This window comes from Canis aureus, chromosome 30 (assembly GCF_053574225.1).
Source record: "Canis aureus isolate CA01 chromosome 30, VMU_Caureus_v.1.0, whole genome shotgun sequence".
NCBI lineage: Eukaryota > Metazoa > Chordata > Mammalia > Carnivora > Canidae > Canis > Canis aureus.
The window spans coordinates 15,527,673-15,548,556 of NC_135640.1; the positions used below are offsets into that span (position 1 = coordinate 15,527,673).

Genomic DNA, 20,884 nt, shown 5'->3' on the forward strand with positions numbered 1-20,884 from the left:
CCTAGTTTTGAAATTGATATGTATATAGAAGGGGTAAAAATGTTGGGAATAATAATTATGCCAAAACATGAATAGTTAAATTTTGAGATATAAGATTATAAGTAATTTCTCTAATTTCTAAAATGTCTATAATGTAGAAAAAACAATAAGATAAAATAATTTGCTCATGCCAAAAAGGTAGACCAAATCAAAGATACTTCACCCTCAAGTTCTTGCTCCTAACAGCTGTGCTGGATTGATAGTGTGCTGTCTTATTCATTTTGTCCCTCCAATGTCTTAACACACTGCGTGACACATAGCATGTGTCCAATAAGTCCTTATTGAACATTTGAGCTATCAAGGAAAAAAAAAAAAAACCCTTCCACATGGATCTAGCCTCTCAATTTCTGTCCAAATTAATCAAAACATGACTTCTTTTCAGTAGTAGCTCAGTGCAGTAGGAAGTCCAGGCTACCAAACTAAGCACTGCACACATTATCAAACCACACTAAATATTATATCCACATATAGTTTAATTTAAATGAAATAAAAATTTAGATGGAGATTTTAATGAAATTGCAGAGCTCACTCTTTCATTTAATGTGCTCAAATGCACATGAAGTATCAAGAAGTGTGACAGATACTGAGACATATGTATGGTAATATTACTTTTGAACATTTGATAATCAAATAGGGGAGATAGAGACCAGTCAAAAACTCAGTGACAAATGATAAAGTTTACAATGAAGTAAAACCAAGGGCACCATGAAAGCACAGGGGAAAGTATCATGTGAGCTTCAATTTGGATAAAAGGGGGGAAATGCACTATTATGCCTCAGGGAAGATCAGGAAATGTTTATAAAATAGGTTTTCTCTGAGAAAAGGAGAAAGAGAAGAAAAAGTTTACATCAGATAAAGAGATGTGCCGTGTTCTCTAGTGACCTTTACTCACTGGGCAGTATAAGCACTACAGTAAGCAGGATCCTTCATATGACTCACTGGTTTGAGACATTGTAATATTACCTTAAAATAGTCAACATTTTAGCTCACAATCAGTGAGCACAATCACAATCAGTGCAGTGACAGGCTATCAAACTGCTTCACTTTATATTGGGCAACACTATGTGTTAGAAATCTTATTAAATTGACACACAAATGTTCAACAATAGGAACTATGGAAAATAAAACCATACCCTGTAACGTGAACATAGCATAAGACCAAACAAAATAAGAACATTTTCTAAGAATTTTTTTTCAGGGATCATATTTGATTAGAAACTTGAATATATTCAACTAAATTTAGAAAAGGGTGAAAAAGTCAAATTTTGTTATCAAATCACTCTATTTTTAAAAAATATTAAGAGGTCTTGGCTAGGAATAAAAAGCAGCTCTACTATTCAAAAAAGAAATCTAATTCTGTTTTGTGAAAGCTACATCTGTGCAATTTCTGCCATTTAGAAGAAATAGAAAGTCTAGTGTATTTTCCTTTGGATTCACATAACTCACTAAATGTATTGATGCCGCTAGTTAAAAGGTAGCGTGATAGTTTCAAATTAAATGAAAAAAAAATCATTTAACACTTCAGAATCTTTACAAGGAAAGGTTCACAGTGAAATTTGAATATCTATGTAAGGCAATAACAAACCTAGGTTAGGCTGTGCATGTGTTTATTGTGGCCTTTACCTTGGTGGCTTCCACATCTCTGTGATAACTGCTCCCAGCTGGGGCCCAATTTCTGACCAGAGACTTTCCATTTTTAAGATTAATTTATTTATTTGAGAGAGAAAGTGTGAGTGGGGAGAGGGGCAGAGGGAGAGAGAGAATCTAAGGCAGGTTCCATGCCAGAGCAGAGCCTGACACAAGGATTGATCTCACAACCCTGAGATCATGAACTGAACTGAAATCATGAGTTGGATGCTTACCTGAGCCATCCAGGCACCCCTGACATGAGCTCTTTAATAAAACTTTTAATGTTCTAAACTGAAGGACGCTGCAAATAATAGTAAAAAAAAATTGCTTTGTTTTATTTTATGTATTTATTTATTTATTTTAGTTATTTATTCATGAGAGACACAGAGAGAGAGAGTCAGAGATATATAGACAGAGGGAGAAGCAGACTCCTCGCAGGGAGCCAGATGCGAGACTCAGTCCCAGGACTCCGGGATCACATCCTGAGCCGAAGGCAGATATACAACGCTGAGCCACCCAGGCAGCCCTAAAAAAATTGCTTTAAAAAATCTAAAATTTAATTCTTATTTTTTTAAAGCCTCTATTTTGTTAGGTTTAGGGTAAAAATCCGATAAGTAAATAGGTGCAATATTATCACTCATTTTATTTTTTTTAATTTTTATTTATTTATGATAGTCACAGAGAGAGAGAGAGAGAGAGAGAGATGCAGAGACACAGGCAGAGGGAGAAGCAGGCTCCATGCACCGGGAGCCCGACGTGGGATTCGATCCCGGGTCTCCAGGATCGCGCCCCGGGCCAAAGGCAGGTGCCAAACCGCTGCGCCACCCAGGGATCCTTATCACTCATTTTAAATAAGGAATGTCTGAAGCGATGAGACCCTTTGTATTAGCAAGAGAACTGATTCTCTCTGTCCAAGCGTGTACTCCATGGGCTGCATGCAAAGATTTACATCTGGTTCTATCTGGTTCCCATTGAAATAAAGCTGTTTCAGTCAGTAACAAAAACATCGTGGACTATGGCTTAAACAACAAACATATATTTATCATAGTACTAGACTCTGAGAAGTTTACGAGTAAGGCACTGGCAGATTTGGTATCTGGTAAGAACACTCTTTCTGGCTCATAGATGACAATCTTCACTCTGTTCTCATATGGTGAGGAGAGAGAGCTCTGTACTCTACATCCCTTTATAGGGGCACTGGTCTCGTCATGGGAGCTCCACCTCCAATATCTCATCAAAACCCAATTGCCTGCACAGGCACCATTTTCAAATACCATTACACTGGGATTAGGCTTCAAAGTATATATTAGGGGCACACAAATGTTCAAATCTAGAGAGCGAGAGTCTGAACTCAATCTTAGTTGCTTTATGCTTCCACTCTTGTATCAAACAAAATCTAGGTCTTAGGCTTTTATTAAGATAACTTGGTTGTAAATTATTAGACAAAATGGAACTATGTTGGAAGGAGGAACACTTAAAACTCATTACACATTTCACATTCTTCTCCAGAAATATGATAATTATCTTAAAGGACCAGTGGCTTAAATGCCCCTGAGCTCTCTGCACAAAGAATTATTTTTATTCCTTTTTAAAAATCTGTTTTGCAGTTTCAAACTTCACTGTGCGTAAGAATTAATCTACAGAATTTTAGATATAAAACAACTTAAAACATACCGTATCTGACTCTATAATCTAACTGTATAATAGAATACCCCATGATGTTTTAACTCAGGAAAGTATCCTTGTCACAAAAGCATCCTAAAGCCTTCGAACAAGGATAGTTTACTTGTTCCAAGTCTTTTTAACCAAACTGCCAACTTCCAGAAAGACAAATAATGCAAGGCTACATGTCTCTCTCTCTCTCTCTCTCTCTCTCTCTCTCTCTTTCTCTCTCTTTCTCAATATATAAGTGTTCCCATTATTCATTTGCCAGCAAATAAATACTCAAACACTTCACTCCATCCTCTCCATCCAGGGGAATTTTCAATACTTGATCAGTCTATTTGATCACTTGTGAAATAGTTTTAAAAAAGATTGAGGGAAAATAGCACAAATGTGACTGTATCAGTTTATAAATGTTTTAGATATTAGAGACATAAATATTTTGACCTTGGTCTTTTGAAATATTTTTCACCTCTCTTTGGAGACTGTTGGTCTGGAAATTTGAGAAGAACACAAGCCTAAAGTCAGAGAAAGGAGTTCAGGGGGCCTGGGTTAAGACAAGAGCAGAGAAGGTGGAGAAAAAGAAGGTTACAGAGGCAGAACAGACCAACTGGGGAAGATGATCGATTAGAAGATAGTAGGGTCAGTGAGGTAAAATAGCTGACTCCCAGGCTCCTGGCTTGGATGATTCTGGGAATAATTCCAGCATATTCTGAAACTGTGTGATACCTAATAGACAAAACTATCTTAAACATAAAACAAACCTCTCACCAAAAAGTTTTTTGGTTCCCGTGGTCCTGAGATGATTAACATATTTTAGTTAGGAGAGCTTCTTTGAGAGATCATTAATATACAAAAAATAAAAATTAATGGTGCTTTCTGATCTGAGATAAAGAGGATGAATTCTATGTCAGAGTGATAGATGTGAGGCTCTACCAGACCTCAGGTTCTGAAAGAAGAGGCAAACATTCTAGTACGCAATGACATGGCTTTCTTCTCAGGGAATCTATAGCTGAGAAGTGGTATTTAAACCTATGGGAGTAAGAGCACCTGGGTGGCTCAGTGGTTGAGCAGCTGCCTGTGGCTCAGTTGTGATCCTGGGGTCCCGGGATGAGTCTTGCATTGGGCTTCCCACAGGGAGCCTGCTTCTCCTCTGCCTGTGTCTCTGCCTCTCTCTGTGTCTCTCACGAATAAATAAATAAAATCTTAAAAAAGTAAAAATAAACCTATGGCAGTAGAAACAAAATTTTCTTCACCAGAAGATCATAGCCAATATGATAAAGAAATAAGATTCAAAAATTAGGAAGCACCTGGTCACTGTTTTTTTGATAACCCCATGGACCACCAAAAATTGTTGTTCCCACAAAAGGCAGATATCAGGGCAGCCCGGGTGGCTCAGAGGTTTAGCGCAGCCTTCAGCCCAGGGCCTGACCCTGGAGACCCGGGATCAAGTCCCATATCGGGCTCCTTGCATGGAGCCTGCTTCTCCCTCTGTCTGTGTTTCTACCTCTCTCTATCTCTCTTTCCGTCTCTCATGAATAAATAAATAAAATCTAAAAAAGAAAGAAAGGGAAAGAGAGAGAGAGAAAGAAAGAAAGAAAGAAAGAAAGAAAGAAAGAAAGAAAGAAAGAAGATGTCAAAATGCGGCTGAAGGGAAATGTATGCCTATTTGACCTTGGAACACACTCCAGTCACATTTTATACAGAATATGTACAAATACTCAGAAATATGTGTCTTTTTATAACCTACTATAGAGTACATTTTATTTGAAAATTGAACCAATTCTTGATTATATAGTTACAGATTACACACATGTGGGTTATTATGCTATAATAAATACTTTCATTTTTCAGCTAATTGACTTGTTGGTCCACAATACTCTATTTAACCCCATTTTGTGTCCTGGCTGACCTGACCCACAAATCTCTTAGGTGCCCTAGAAAAGCTCTCTATAGGCAACTTTCAAGCATTACCCCTGAGTCCTTAACTAAAAAAGGTAGAAGATTTATATATGTTAGCAAAGTGTTAACTAATTTTATTTTAAAAGTTAGACTGGACATAGGACCTTATTAATAAGTTCCTAAGGTGTTAGAGGAAATCTATAGATGGATGGAGTTGGGATACCAAGCCCCCCCCCAAAAAAATGACCATTTCCTGGGCTTGGAAAATACCAATTCTTTCTGCTTACAAATAAGGATTTTATATATGCACAGAGCATGCCCAGGCAGGTACACTTTAATTACAGATTTCTTTTTAATTCATTAATTCTATATTATGGAGGACTGCCTAAGGCCTGACATTAAATAAGATCTTTACATTGACAGGCACATCTGTCCCTTTCACCTCTCTACCTTACATTCAGCACAGATGTAGTTTCAACTTATTTTTATATGCCTTGGTTATCTGATGCCAGAAACTGATTTATACTTACAAATTCCCATTCTGGAGTCCAATTCAGAATAGGTCTGTGTAATGAATCTACAGCATATCTACAAAAACATATCCTCAAACATACTATTCTTGCTAAATTTTGTACCTGTAAGGCTACTTTTGCAGTTTGATAAATAACTTTACTGTGTAGCCTAGACAAATGAGCTTTGAAATGCTTTTTTTTCTGTTACCTTAAGCACATGGAAGAAATCTTCCCCTCACTTTCTTATTTCCTCTTATTTTCAGTGTATGGTTCTCTTACGAGAACATGGCTGCTATCTTAAAAACTCATCTCATTCTATATATATTTAATACAACACTTATAATGTCCTGATTCAGAAAAAGTAATCCTAAAGGACATTTAAACTAGCAGGAGGAAATGGTAAGGCAGACCAAAAAAAAGTACTGTCAAAAATGATAGATCTGAAATTTAGAACCTTAGAAAGAAATAGGCTGGGAGAAGCAAAATGGTATTGTGCAGCCTCCTAGTAAAATCAATATGTCTTTTGGATTGGGAGAAAAAAAAAAAAAGGTAACAAAGTTGTTTGACAGTAAAAGGTGGAAAAGAAAATAGTCTGCAGTGAAAGTGGTTAACAAAGCACAACAAGTGGTTTTACAATTAGGTTTTCTTTGCAATAAATTCAAGGACCAGTTATATCTACTCACATGCATCTTTATTTAATGTCCTGGAGACTTTCAGATATTACTTACATTGAATATTTATTAAATACTTTAAAACTTTTCCTTTGTAAGATAAAGTAAACCCAATAGAAAGATATGAATGGCTTAACAACTAGTTCCAGACCTACAAAATTGTAACTACGGCTCACTTCAAGGTAGAACTTTGCTACTCATCCTAGAAGCTGCTTCCCTGATCCATATCCCCATCATAGCCCTCCTCTCCCACCTAAAGCAATCACTGGTCTGACTTTAATTGTAATGTTTAAATGTACTTACATAAACAGAATACTTTTATTTTGCTCATTTTAAAATCTAATTGTATCTTTAAAGTTTTTTTTTTTTTTTAAATCAATAGTTTCCTTCCAGAAAATAGTTTTCTTTTCCAGGAGCATTTTCTATAATTTGGATTCTTCTAGTTGTAATCACAAAGTGCAATTCAATATGTTCTTATGTTCTCTGTACATCTTTCAAATTAGAGGCTGGAGCAGACTCAGGTTCTCTCCCACGAAACTATAGGTAGTGCTATGTTCTTGTGCCAAGTGACCCATAACGTCCGGTTGCCTACCCTTTTATGATGTCAAAAGCCATCAATCATTTAGGCCTATCTCTAGTAATTAGTTAAGATAGCAAAAATGGTGATATTCCAGTTTTGACATTTCTTTTGAATGTGTTACTTGTGATATTTTTACAGAGACATTTCTCAGGTGTTATTTAGTTAATAGCACATGTAGGGAAGGTAGAATAAGTGTTTTCCTTTACTTACCAGTGTTTCAGGCATCTTTAATATGGCATTTTTCAGCCATTCAGTTTAAATGTCTTTCTGTATTTTCAATCAAGCATGACTTTATTCAAGCTATCAATCATGATACTGAAATAACTACAGAATATATTTGTCCAAGGAGTATATTGCATAAAATCAACCAAAAAGTCAACAGTTGTTGAAAAGAAAATCAATATATTCATGTCATTACCTCTAAAACACATATTTATCTGCCTGGAAAAATAAATGTTTATCTGTATAAAATGGAAGAGAGGAGGTGGTTAAAAGTCATAATGTTTTCAGAATGCCTCAAGACTAGTTGCAATTCAGTGGCCTAATTCACTTACTTATCCTTGGTGACCACCTAACAGGCTGATTCTCTTTTTATATATAATAGAAACATGGAGAGTAGCTTGAAAAAAAGAAAATCAAATATACTCAAATCTCAACTCCTCCACAATTCCTTAAAAATAATCTAATCTAGAAATGGCTCAGCTGACAAAATAATTTCTAAACAGCTATCTTGTCATTGACAATGAGAATTTTCTCTTACATATCTGTTTATTTTTCTATCTTCATATTGATTTGAAATCCTTTCCATATTATATTACTTAGGGCTATCATGCTTTTTGAACTTTTCTATCTAATCTAAAGTAGTCTGATCACCCTAAAAACCACTGAAATTTTGACTCACTCATTCCACTAATGCCTATATGGCTGTACAAATATATCAGTTTTAGCCTAGTTATTTCAAATAATAAACGTTTAATGCATCTTAGCTTTTTCCAAAGATGAAGAATCCAAACAATCAAAGAAAAGGCAAACCAAACTCATATCAAGTTCTTTCTCTGAGGAAGTTGCTGTTACTTTGGGGTAAGATCATGAAGGCAATGTTCTGATGTGGAAATACCTCTTCAAATCTTTCCAACCTGCCTTTTCTCCTTTCCACTTAAAACACAATATTGGAATTATTTCTCCCCCGTTGTCCAGGGCAATCTCCTCCTACCTGTCATGCTGTACCATTCACTTCTGATTGCATCACAATGGCTCAGCTATGTGTTCAGTTCACTTATGAGTGTGTATTAGCTGTCTGGCAAGAGGAAGAAATGTGTTAACCAAATCTTTGTTGAAGTGGAGCACATAACTCGAAGTGCTATGCAAATCCTCCTATGTTCCTGCACAAGCACAGGGCTCCTCTGCAATCGGCTTGCAGCCACTTGATCAGGTACTTGCCACTATGATGTAAATAAAAGTGATGTGAACCATTTTCAGGCCTGGTGCTTCCTACGTGAAGCCCACGCTCTTTGATCCCTCTGTTGAGACTTTGGTAGCCGGGGTTTCAAACGAAATAGCTAAAAGATGGTTGTCAAGTCTTTGGAGAGGAAAGAACTGATTCCCATGTGACAACATGTGGAGGGAAAATAAACATATTTTGTATTAAGCCATGGGGATTGTACAGGTTTGTCTTTTGCAACACCTAGCATCACTCACTCCAACTAAAATAAAGCAAATGGTTTATTGTATTTTTAGAAGAAATTACAGGAGATAGTTTGCTTTAGGGTACTGCCCTTGGTTATGTTTTTATTGTATCTTTGAAAGAAAAAAAACAAGACATAAAACAGTCATCTTCCCTCATTCATGTGTGAGTGTCCATTTATTTGATTTCAGATGAAATCAAAGCCAAATACAAGTCATTTCTTCTGGATGAAAAGAGCCAGTTTATAAAGGCAGACAGACATGGGTTTATATTTCACCTCTGCATTTTTTCCAGTTGTGAAGCTGTGGGCAAGTTATTTAACCTCTCTGGGACATAGCTTCTTTCCTCTGTATTGGAAATAAAATATGTTTTTCCTGAATGCAGTGAACCCTATTAAGACTATAATCATATAATTTCCTTCCCTTACCTGTATATCTTTAATTGAATTTTCATGAATCTAGAAGCAATTCATTCACTAATTATATTATCTACTCATAGTTAACTAACAATATATTCTAATAACTGAAGTGATATTATCATATTATAATATGATAGCTGCTCAACAGACAGCTCAATGTAATGTATATTACATTAATAGCAGCTATTCTAAGATTTAGGATAAAAGAGATCTAAATGTAAATACTAGTCTTGCTTAATTATACTGGAAATTAGCATAAACTTGTGAGTTTCAGTTTTCTCAAATGAAAAATGGGGATAATAAAAAGTAATATGTACCTCAAAATTTACATTGAGTAAGCAAAAATATGATTAGAAGCATCTGGCAACTTCCTGGGACAAAGAGAGGTTACTTCTCTTCCTGAAATTGTAGAGGTACTTATGAATTTCAAAAATCTTCAGAAATCTTCCTTATTTATCACTGTGAGGCAATGCTACTTTGTAAGAACTCACTGGGGACTTAAACTGATAAACTAATTCATCACAACAAAATCACAGAAAATTCTAATTAAATATCTTATGCTATTTCCATGCATAGCCTTAACACAGATACATACATTAGAAGGACAATCCCCAAATCCCTATCTAAAATTGAAAAAGAATTCCTCTGAAAGATTTAATAGTTCATATCAAATATTCCATTTAACATTCCATTCTATATACTCCATCAATCTTTTGATTGACTGACTTTGAAGCTCTATTAATGCTTCCTACAGTCAAAGTTTTAATGGAGTTTAATGGAACTCATCCAAATCTATAATAGCATATTCCCCCTAAATTAACTTATAACCCACAAGTTAATGAAATGAATGCAGCTACCATTTACCCAGAGGGAGTCAAAATGCCGGACTCATCACCAGGGAAATAGCCTAGTGACTTAGCTCCCTTCAGTTGAGCCCTGGAACATCATAACCCTGAAGGTGAATTAAAAATGCTACTAAAGCCTCATGCATCCTTTAACAAGAACATTGGGCATAGAAGAAAGTTATTTTAAACCTCATAAGAAAATTTACTAATTGTACAAATTGAACCAAACTTTCAAGACCAATGGCAAAGTCTTATGCTTTTTAAAATTTTTGGTATATAGTATTATACCTAGTGACACACCTGATAATGTTTACTGAATAAATCAATACACATATGCTATTTTAAATAAAAGGCAATTAAATAGTTACTAAAATCAGAATTCAGAATCAACTTACATTATACTATATATTCCTCCCTGAATAAAATGTCCCAGAAATGGCTGGTTTTCCCAGAAAAGGCTTTGTCCCCTCCCTTGAGTTCAGAAGTAATCAAGTGTTTGGGAAATGGGTCATTTGAGGGAAGGCTACAGAGCTGAATTTATTTACAACAGAGAACAGAAGGCTGACAAAGTGTATGGTGGAGGTGCTGGAGGCTGGGGGATTTACAATTTTCAACTATATAAAGCAATAGCATATGGGAGGTGTTAAGCAGCTGTTCTATTTCTACTCAGGAAATAGTTATGCTTAGGAGCCCTAGCCCGCAGAAATAGTAGCAATGGATCAAAGTTATAGCCAAGCAAATATTAGCTCATCATATAAAAAGAGCATTTTTAAAATTAGAGCTGTTAGAAATTGAAATAGGCTGCCTTCTGAGGTAGCATGCCCTGGTGGCTCTGGTGCCTCACTGAACAGCCAGACTTGGCATATCTCTAAAATAATGCTATCCCATTTTAGTGTGAAAGGAAAGACAAAACAAGAGAGAGGGAGAGAGAGAGGAAGAGAGATTAAGATTTCCACAAGAGCATTACCAGAAGACAAGCATAATCCCCACTAGGGATGGAAGAGTTTTGTTTATGACGATTTCTTAATGTGCCTTTTAGTTACAAAAAGGAGGGCTTCGTAACTATTCTGATATGGTAAATAACTTTCTAATAAGATTGTGAGGATTATGCAGTTTTTGTCTGACTACAGCAGAGAGGAAAGGGAGAAGGAAAAATGGAGAAGAGGGGAAGACAGACCCAGCAGTATGGTGAAATTCAGGAACCTTAGAGGAATATGCCTTGAAATTTTAGGATTAATGGTTGCATGACTTTCAATTCAGAATAGTTTCCTATCCAATGCTATGTTAAATTCTCTTATTTATTCTTTTAACAAATATTTATTGGCTACCTACCATGAGTCAGGCAGTTTTCTATGGTATAGAAATTCCATGAAGAGCAAGATACGCTCATAGACTTCTGTTCTAATTATGAAGACACGTCACAAATAAGTAAACTGATTAATATAGAATAAGATGACAAGTAAGGAAAAAGCACCATGAAGAGAAAAGTCAAAATTGGTAAAAGACAAGAGTGTGACCTCAGGAGAAAGTGGTATTTTAACATTTTATTGGGAAAATTTTTCCTGATGAGGTCATACTTGGGCAGAGACTTAAAGAAAGGAGGAATTATCCATGTGGAGACCTAGAAGATGTTTTTCAGATGGAAGTAAGAGCAAATACAAAGGCCCAAAGGTGGGAATGGCCTATGTGCTCAAAATCAAAATGAGCAAGAAGAGAGAGAGGAGCTGAAGTCACCGAGGCAGTCTTTCAAGACTTAAGCAGGTAGTGATAATATTTTGATCTGCATTTTAAACAACATGAGGAGAAAGGGTGGGTGGGTTTGGACCAGGAGGGTGTTTGCGGAGGTCAATATTGTTTACCATATCCAGGTTCTGTTTTAAAGGAGAGTTGACAAGTTTCTGATACACTGGATATATGGTGAAAGAAAAAAGAATCAAGATTTTTCTCATAAGAAATTGAATGAATTTTGATGGCCTTTAAATTTAGTAATGGAAAAAACAGGTTTGAGGGGGCAGAGAATCAAGAGTTCTGTTTTGGATGTGTTAAAACTGGAGCTCAGGACTGAGAGAAAAATAAGGATGCCATCAGCATATAAATGGTATATACAAAATAAAAGTAGGTGACTCAGTGAGATAATTTTGAGAATGAGTATAAAGATGTGAGAAGAAAGCCAAGCACTGAACCTTAGGGGAACACAACTTGAAGCAATCAGAAGCACAGAGGAAACAGCAAAGGAATTGGGAAAGCCTCATGCCCCCCACCCCGCCCCTTTGTCAGTTTGTTTGGTTTCTTAAAAATCCATATGTGAACGCAAAAAAAAAAAAAAAAAAAGGAATTGGGAAAGCCATGGAGATAGGAGGAAATGAGAGAATGAGGCACTTGGAAATTCAAGTAATGGATATATTTCCTGGAAGAGACAAATCGACTCTTTATTCCCTTACTGAAATAAGGCAGTGGATTTGAATAAAATAGGCTGAGAATCAAATATTGGAACATGTCACTGTGAAGGTTCTTAGTGACCAGAGAAGGAGGTTTTAGAAGGTTGATGGGGATAAAATTCTGATTGGGCTAGGCTAAAGAATAAGACTGCAAAGTGAACAAGATAGTATTTTAGATTCTTTTGAAAAATTTTGATATGAAAAGGGACAGAGAAATAGAGGAGTATAATGGAAGGGAAATGTTGCTTTTGTTTTTTGTTGTTTATGTTGAAAGACATTACATCGTGCTGGCATGCTAAAGAACTTATCCTATACAAAGAGGAGTATGATTTAAAAGAGATCTAGGGTAATTAATGTGGCAAAAGTCTTATAGCAGATGAGACACCATGTACAAGTGGAAGAGGCATCCCTCAGAAGGAATAGAGACAGAACATCCATAGACAGGCAGATGGCTGTGATTTTAGAGAGGGGAATCCATTTCTCTGGATTAATTCTATTTTTTGAAGTGAGGTAAGAAGCAAGATTATGAAATGTGAGCAGAATTGGGGGTTGTTGAATGCTTAATATGATAGAAGATGTAAAACAGTTCTTTCTGAAAGTTTTTCCCAATTACATGAACAAAAATAGGACATATTCATACTTTATTAAACACTCAAAGATAGAAGAAACAAAATAAGCATATATATAAATGCATACCCTTTGCTTATTCAAATTAATAAAAAGTTTAACATGTTCATTATATTCACTTATTTTTGCTTCATGATGCCTCTGTGTATCTTGCAACTTTTTTTAAATATTTTGTTTATTTATTTGAGAGACAAAGTATATGTGAACATGAGTGGGGGAAGGTGCTAAGGGAGATAGAAAAAGCAGAACCCCTGTGCTGAGCAGGAAGCCCTGATGTGGGGCTCCATCAGAGGACCTTGAGATCATGACCCGAGCAGAAGGCAGATACTTAGCCGCCTGAGCCACCCAGGTGCTCCTGTATTCTGGAACTTTTAAATTTCAGTGTGCATAATGAATTCACGATGCAAACTCTGTCATTTCAATTCTTGAACTTAGCCAAGCCAAAAGACCAAGAAGCCATCTCAGTCATTTCAATGAACTATAATTATTAATTTTTATTCAAATTTTCTTTCTCTTAGCCAATGAGTGTCTGCGGTAAGGATAGAATTCTCAGATGGTACCAAGATTCTGTGGCATTCCACCACATATACACCCTATGTAATCCCTTCCTCCTGAATGGGAATGCAGACTATAAAGGTGATGGGATATTACTCCCATTAGGTTACTCTGTTAAGGTGAAGGTAAAGGGGATTTTGTAGAAGTATTTAAATATCGAATGAACCGAGTTTAAACTAATCCAAAGAGGATTATCTATATAGGACTGGTCTAATCAGGTGAGTTCTATAACTGAGGTCAAAGATATTTGAAGCAGAAAAAACACTCTAGATTAAAGATCTGGTGAGCAAAAAAAAAATTCATTCAGAGCAGGAACTTGGAGGACCTTGAGGAAAGAGTGGAAATACAGGGGATTTTCCTGATGATAGAATCTGATTTTCAGAAAGTACAATCTGAGAAAAGCAAAGATGTGAAATAGTTGCCATGAAAATGGAAAATTTCACATTTTCAATGGCATAACATTCAAGGTCTGTGATTATGAATTTTTAAAGTGAAAGCAATCAGTCTTATTAATTTTTTTAAAGTAATTTTTTTTGTTTGTTTTACTCTTAGGATACAATTATGGAAAAGTAAGAGTTTGGGTAGATTCAGGGCTGGAGTTTGGGGTGGGGGAGCGAGTAAAATGAAGGAGAAAAAGGCAAGCAAGTAAGAGCTGTAAGAGACTGATTATAAACTGTAGAATCTAAACTGTGTATAAACCAGGATCAAAGCTGATGAACCAAGAGAAAGAAATAGTGGGATCATTGGGATTAAAGTCCCAATTAGTTCAAATAATTTTTCCAGTAGGAGTCCTTGAGTGAGAGTGTAACAATGCAGACATCTATGTTATCTCCAGCCTTGAGGTAAGAAGGGGAGAAAGGGAAACAACTTTCACCCAGACAGGCTGCTGGTTTGACATTGACATGAGGCCTTTAAGCCAGTATCTGGGTAACAGATTATAGAAGACACAGTAGCAGACTCTATTAATTGTCTATCCTACAACTTTCCCTCATTAACTATCTCCTCTCTCATAATATTAACAGTTCCCTGATTTTGTTCAAGGGCTCGTGGTTCTCAACTGGGGGGATGGAACATGATTTTGACTCACTCCCTGGGTACATTTGGCAATGTTTAGAGACATTTTTAGTTGTCCTAAATTTGGAAGGGGCAGCAAGGAAGTGGGCTTGCTAGTCTGCTATTGTAAGCTACTAGGGGTCAAGGCCAGGGATGCTGCTAAGCATCAAAAGTATACGGGACAATGCCCATAACAATTACCCAACCCCAAAAGAAAAATCCTATTCTGAGCTGCACCTAACAATCCTGATCTCTAATATCCAACCTTCCTTAAAGGAGTAGGTACTACATGTTATGAATTAAATTCTGTTCCTTCAAAAATTTGTTTATGTTGAAACTCTAATCCCCAATGAAACTGTATTTGGAAATAGGGCCATTAGAGAAGTAATTAAGATTAAATGAGGTCATAAGGTTGGGACCCAATTCTCTCCCTGTGTATGCACACAGAAGAAAGACCATGTGAGGACACAGTGGCAAGAAGACAGCCATCTGCAAGACAGGAAGCAATCCTCATGGCACCTTGATTTGGACTTCTGAGATCCAGACTGTGAGAAAATAAACTTCTGTTGTTTAAGCCACTCAGCCCGTGATATTTTGTTACGGCAGTCCTAGCAAACTAATATACCATGTAAAACAATCTGGCTCAGGAGATGCAAGAAGAGTGCTACAGAGATTTCTGAGAAAGTTCTTACTTTTTTCATAAAAGGGCACAAATGTGTCTGGGGATCCTTTTTGCTTACCCCTTTTTCCTGTGGTGGGGAAGCAGCCACCCTGCATCCCAGACAAGCAAATATTGACCAATCTCAGAAAATTCTGAAAAATATCTACTCTGCCATTGTGACAATTTTAAACCAAACCCAGCAGCCTATCTGAGCTCTTTTAAAATGTAAATAAATAAATAAATAAATAAATAAATAAATAAATAAATAAAATAAAATAACCTTTGAGTTGGAAAACTAGGCAAAATAATTCCTAATACATATCTGGGTTTGTTTTCTTTATTTGAAGAAAGAACCAGTTTCCTGTTGAGGTGCAATCTGGAAATATCCAAGTATTTTCCTGTATATCTTCAAATTGAAATAAGTAATTTCCTGCTCTGAAAATGACAGCAGAGAGAGAAAACAGTCAAGATGCTGGAGGGAAAAAAATCTGTTTTTTTCTGTTTCCAGAAGAAAAAAGATATTTTCTGTATTTCTGGCATAGAGAAAGCACAAAAGCTATTAATGTTGACTTATAGTTTGATTTCTATCTACAGCAGGATTAGAGTAAGAAGTTGAGCTTCTTCTCTTTCTGATTTTAACTCTTAGTTTCTATTTTTTAAAGATTTTATTTATTTGAGAGAGAGACAGAGTATGAGCTGGAGGAGGGGCAGAGGAAGAGAGACAAGCAGACTGAGTCCAGAGCCTGATGCAGGGTGATCCCAGGACCCTGAGATCATGACCTGAGCTGAAGTCAGATGCTTAACAACTAAGCCACCCAGGAACCTCTTAACTCTTAGTTTCTCATTTGACATTTGTAACTATAAATTATTGATAGCAATGTCTGAATTTTTCTTTACATGTATATATTATAAAATGTATAAAGTGATTCTGACACGTGTTTATCTCCTTAAAAATGGCATTTGTGAAGATACGTTTCTATCTTATCATCTAGTCATGAACGTTTCTTAAAAATTTTAATCTCTACTAATAAAATTCCAAATCTATTCTTTATTCCCTTTGGTAATTTTCAATACAGATCAAGTTTGCTAAGTAAACTTAAGGTTCAGTTTTGCTATTTGGAGCATTCTCTGTTGAATATATATATAGTCTAATTAAATTTTTCTGCTCCATAATAAAATAAATGATGGAAAGTTTATATTCAGGCTACATATTTTTTTCATTAGCCATATTTACCACTGGCAAGGGCAGGATATCAAAAAGAAATACATAATAATATCTAATACACTAGAGATTCCAACATAATTTGTGCTTTTTAGTCACAAAGCAAGCCTGACATTGAGAATCAAGAAAATCAAAATTTTCACTAAATTGTTTGTTAGAAACTCAGCCATAATAGAATGGCTGTGCTTGCGGCACATGGGTGATTCAGTCAGTTGAGCATCTGAGTCTTGGTTTCTGTGCAGGTGGTGATCTCAGGATCATAAGATTGAGCCCCACATGGACTCCACACTCAGCGCAGAGTCTGCTTAAAACTCTCTTTCTCTCTGCCCCTTGCCCCCAAATAAATATATTTTTAAAAATATATTTTTAATTTGTCTTAAAGAATTGCCAAATCATTGCTAAACAGAAATTGGCCACAAGTTACATATCAATTCACAGAGAGGCTACATCATACTTGAGAACACATGCACTCTATAAAACATGTAGGTGTCCTTCATGGAATTGGCCACAAGTAGCCACCACTTATTGTAATCCTATCTTTCATCAATAAGTTTATAGCACTTTAAATATATGCACTTAACCAAATCTCAGGATCAAAAATGGATAATTACAAATATAATTCTCATGTAAAGATACACTGTTGGACTCTATAAGTATTTAAAATAGTACCAGAATTCGGCCAGTTATGAATTACAATTGTAGTTAACCTTTGATTATTTTTAGTAGCTACGTGTTCCATGAATCTATTACATTAATCAGCTTGTTTGAACCTCTATCAGTTTTATGAAGCTGGCATTTTATTATCTCATTTTACCAGAGTAGAGGTGGGATTTAAAACTAGAGGGGGATGGGTGTCTTGTTCCAGAGTCTTCTCTCAACAACCACATTCATTGCCTCTTGCACAACACACTTTCAGAATTATATGATAGCTATGATAGCTAAAATGATTAAAGATTTCCTGAACATATAATAGCAAAACAAAAACTAAAATCCAGGTGTGCAATCCCAGGGCCATTGCCTTTCTTTTAGAGAAATTCCTTGATGTAGAAATACACTACGTACAAATGCAACCTGACTCTAATCCATTATGAACACTAAAAATTAAACAGCATTGTTTCACATCTAAGAATTCATGGAAGGCTAATAACAGTATAGATAATCCATGCCTCTATTAAGAGTTTGAACTAAGCACTGTTTTTTTTTTGATAAATTTACATGAATCAGAGACTCTAAAGCCTTTAACTGTATAAAAAGAAAAGAAAAAAAAATGTTGCAGTGTTTGAACATTTGCCACACCCACGAAAGGCTTTATCTGCTAGGATTTGTTCATCTCTGGCAGTTTCTCGGCCTCCTGATTCTGATCTTGCCCTTCCTACTTCTCCCCTTTTCCATCATCTGTCTGCGTCAAAATGTAGTGTGTTTATAGAACATGCATCAACAAAGATTTGCTCACATTTGCACCCCTATAAATTGGTAATCCTATTTCCACTTTCTTTGACAGGATCAAAGCATCCATGCAATTCCTCCATATATAAATAAACTGTTTTATTTCATTTTCATACTAATAAATATTGAGAAAGAATAAAGACTTTTAAACATTGCATTGGAGATTATTGCCAAGATTGTGAAAGAGTATAGAATGATAGAAAAGTGAGAGGATAGGAAATGAAGAGGTAAAGCAAGAAGATGTGAGATAGGTTTTTTTTTAATGTTTTATAGAAATGGTTACAAATAGCCAAAGAGAACATTTACTTATTTTCTTTGAGAGGTTGGGGATGTTACTAACCATTTTCATCTAATCACATTTAAATTTCTTGGACTTCAGTATGAAAGGTAAAATAAATATTATTATTCACTTTTTAAAAAATGAGGGAATAGGGTACAAATATAATGGATGAAATGCCAGAAGTCTTCAAGCTACAACACACTACAAATAAGATTTAAATGCAGGTTTCAAATTCCAGTCTTTGCTCTCTCCCCCAGAATCACACTGGACATATATGTTGCCCAGCTTTCGGCTTAAAAACAAATGAGTAAAATATTGATAGAAGGACTTCTTTTTATTTTCCCCTGCAGCTTCCTTGAGTTTGCAAAATGGAAAGGTTAGTGTGTATAAGTTAAATATGGACAAGTGATATTTTTGAATGAACAGAGGACTGAAACTTGGGGATTGTCTATCTGGTAAGCACCAACAACTAAGGGATATCTAATGAGCTTGAAAAAATTGAATTTATTGGAATATAATATTTCACTTCACATAGGAAATATGGATTCCTACTCAAGAGAAATAAATAGAATGAAAATTTCTTGAGTTCTATTTCTAATGAATTATATTTAAGTGAATAGTTCTATATCTATCTATCATCTATCTATCTATAAATCATCTATCTATCTATCTATAGTTGTAGTTGTATTAATATAAAATTTTATGGTGTCATAGACTCTTTTACATAAACACCAAGGCAAAATGCTGACTAGTCAATTCATTGGGGGCATGACAAGTTACTAATCTGACTAGTCTCCTTCATTGTTTTCACCTGATCTGGAAAATATCTCAGTGCCTGTTCATTTTAACATCATTGTTATCTGATGAGAACATTGAGGTTCAGAACCCACAGGTAATATATTCTGGTAGGGCTGTTTTCTCTTATGCCTGCATTTCTAAATTAAAAATTCACAAAGCCTTATAAAAGTTTGTAAGAACTTAGAAATTGCTATTTCTAGCATGTAGAATAGGGGGGAAAAAGTCAGATTCCAAGGTTAGAAGGTCCTTTTGCTTATTACATAGGGAAAATCATTTTTTTACCAGCTCTCCAAATAAAAACCTTGTGATTTCAAAGTCAGTTTTTCTCTTCCTTACAAGTTACCAAATCAAAGCACCTCAAATCATCTACCACAGGAATTGTATGACTGCTTTGATTTTAAAAATAAAGAGAGGGATTTTGGAACAAAATTGTCCTGTGGAAAATGAAAATATTTTTTTTTTTATTTTTAAGCCACAGCTGTATGACAAGGTCATTTTCACCAAGTTAAAGATGCACTAAAAATTACTACTTTTGAAAGCCAGCTGTAACTGTAGATAATGCTCATTTCAACAAGGAAACTAATGGGCAGTGAGAGACCCTGATGAAAGCCATGGAACTTCTCCATATAAAAATGTACATGCATTCAACTACTTGTGTCTAATTTTCAGAGAGTCCTGGGGCCTAAAGAAAGTTCATCTAATTCCACAGGTTAAAAACCCTGAAAATGAAAACATGACTGTTCTTCAGTTTGGAGTGGCTGAACTGTGAAGTAAATTAACTGTAAGTATGGCAATAAAAATGATCACCCAAGGAATTGTTCATTTTCTTTCGCACAATCTAAAGATATCCAATAATGCATATGAATGTTAAAAATTCAATTCTTTCTAAATCCTATAATTAATTCATGCAGGGATGCATAAACCAGTCTGAGTAAAATGGCTTTACCTTAGTTTCCTTATATAGCTGGTTGAAATGGGCCCAAGAGCTTAGTGATATGTACAAATCTATTTTTTGTACTTTTTCAGAGACAAATTATTTTAAAATCTAATGAATCCTTCCCTTTTGCTGTAATATATTCACAAATGAAGGTTCATGAAATTCATAAATAGCTAATGTACTTCAAATATTGAGGCCTATCATTTTTCTCTTAAGAACTCTAACACATTCCTCCCTCTACTTTCTATTTATAGGCAATTGGAAGTGCCTTTTTAAGTCTAAAATAGTTGTATGTATATTAGTTAATAATTGCCTCTACTTCCCCACCACTCAATGATTCTAACTTCTTGCATTCTAGTTCCATTTTCCCATAGAACATGTATTCTCAAAGGATCCCAGTGACATCCTAATCCCTAAATCCATACATCTATTCACAGTCTCCTTTTGGTTTAGAACTATGCACTTTTAAGAATGTGGGGTTTGAAGTCACAGAAAACAAAATTTTAATCTCTTCTCTTTCCTTTATCAGTAGGTTCTCTTGAAAATTAAGTGAAACAATGCATAAAGGAAGTAATAAAAATGTAAGATGGTAAATCATTTATTTCCTAAAAGTGTCTTCAGCTTTTTGACACCAGATTATTGCAATTACTGTTTCTCTAGCCAGTCTGTTTTTCCACTATTCCTTAAATGTTCACGTTCTTCGAGTTGTTCTTTTCGGTTCCCTTTTCATTCTATATTCTACACCATCCCTTTTAGATGATCTTGCACCTTTGCATGGATTTAAGTATACACCTTTAATAATGGCTTCCAAACCCATATCACCAGCACTGAATTACACTACTTAATTCAACTCTTGTATTTCTTGTCTGTAATTTATCCATAGATGTTCCACAATGGCCTCAGCTCAGCATATTAAGAACAGAAT

General features: G+C 35.4%; 1 protein-coding gene and 1 long non-coding RNA gene across 12 annotated transcripts in view; one reads left to right on the forward strand and one right to left on the reverse strand.

The window, feature by feature from the left end:
- Positions 1–20,884, reverse strand: part of ROBO2 (roundabout guidance receptor 2) — a 1,635,852-nt gene that overhangs the window by 1,394,690 nt on the left and 220,278 nt on the right. The window lies entirely within an intron of this gene.
- LOC144301735 (uncharacterized) overlaps positions 8,255–20,884 on the forward strand; it is an 80,780-nt gene continuing 68,150 nt past the window's right edge. For 6 of the 11 annotated variants that reach the window (XR_013368500.1, XR_013368502.1, XR_013368499.1 and 3 more), the window contains exons 1-2: positions 8,260–8,427; positions 19,732–19,803. This is a non-coding gene — a long non-coding RNA (uncharacterized LOC144301735). Of the gene's footprint in view, positions 8,428–19,731; positions 19,804–20,884 lie in introns of all 11 variants that reach the window. The other 5 variants (XR_013368496.1, XR_013368495.1, XR_013368498.1 and 2 more) reach the window with 4 other exon arrangements.